This window comes from Octopus bimaculoides, chromosome 3 (genome assembly GCF_001194135.2).
Source record: "Octopus bimaculoides isolate UCB-OBI-ISO-001 chromosome 3, ASM119413v2, whole genome shotgun sequence".
Lineage (NCBI taxonomy): Eukaryota > Metazoa > Mollusca > Cephalopoda > Octopoda > Octopodidae > Octopus > Octopus bimaculoides.
In genome coordinates, this window is record NC_068983.1 from 13,741,012 (window position 1) to 13,742,358 (window position 1,347).

Genomic DNA, 1,347 nt, shown 5'->3' on the forward strand with positions numbered 1-1,347 from the left:
AAAAAAAAAAAAAAAATAAATAAATAAAATAAATAAATGAACAAAATTAAATTAAATAAATAAGTATATATAAAGGCAATTTTCACAATCAAAAATAATATTTAATACTGACAAGACAATCTACAGAAGGTGTCATTACCAGGTTGTCTGACAGGCTAGAAATATCAGTAAAATAAATGGCACATCAGGACGAAGGACACATTAGATATAGTGCTAGGTACCGCTAAAACAGTAGGATTGTCACTGGTGGCAATATCTTTGATGACAGACTTAGGAGTAAAAAAAAAAAATTACTCAGAAATATACTAGAAATAGCAGCTACTTCTCCTTGATATAACACAGTAGGACTAAGCCTGAAGCAGAATCCTTTAAGCACACAGCCATGCTTTCCCCCAAAATGAATTTCGGATTTTGAAGATATTCATACTTATCATCACGGCCATTAATTTAATGTCCACTTTTCCATGCTTATATTGGTCAGATGGAATTTATTGAGAGAAAAAATATTCCAAGTTAGACTCAAACAATAAATATACTTTAATAACAACCAGTTATTTTACGAGACTGTCTGACCTGCAAGACTTAACAGCCCATTCTCTCTCGTAACATAATCGTTATAGCCGGATGCTCTTCCTGTGGCCAACCCTTATACAATTCCAAGTAAGATAATATTCCACCATGAACAGACATATTTTAACAGAAGATTGGAAACAAGGAAAGGAGCTTGCTAAGGACACTCATTTACAATTATCACACAAAATCAAGGAGATAGTAACACACACACACACACACACACAGATTTGTGTCTGTATAGGATAAATATCCTCCCAGAGTTGTATAAACCCATAAAACTGGTTTCCTGCTTTCTATGCGTATATATTCTTCCCCTGGATGGGACGCTGTTCTGTCAAAGGATTATTCATTTTTTGCCACTTGAGTGGATCGGAACAATGCGAAATGAAGTGTTTTGCTCAAGGAAACAATGCATTAACCAGTCCAGGAATTGAAACCACAATCTTACAACCATGAGCTCAACACTCAAACCATTAAGCCATGCACCTCCTCTAAGTATGTATGTGTCTATGACAGGTTTTTTTTTTAGTTTCTTATTTCTTTATTGCCCACAAGGGGCTAAACATAGAGGGAACAAACAAGGACAGACAAAGGGATTAAGTCGATTACATCAACCCCACTGCCTAACTGGTACTTAATTTATCGACCCCAAAAGGATGAGGCAAAGTCAACCTCGGCGGAATTTGAACTCAGAACGTAATGGCAGACGAAATACCACTAAGCATTTTGCCCCGCGTGCTAATGTTTCTTATTTCTTTACTGCCCACAAGGGGC

General features: G+C 36.2%; 1 protein-coding gene across 2 annotated transcripts in view; it reads right to left on the reverse strand.

The window, feature by feature from the left end:
* Positions 1 to 1,347, reverse strand: part of LOC106872321 (bromodomain-containing protein DDB_G0280777) — a 114,272-nt gene that overhangs the window by 53,348 nt on the left and 59,577 nt on the right. The gene's annotated exons all lie outside the window — the stretch shown is intronic.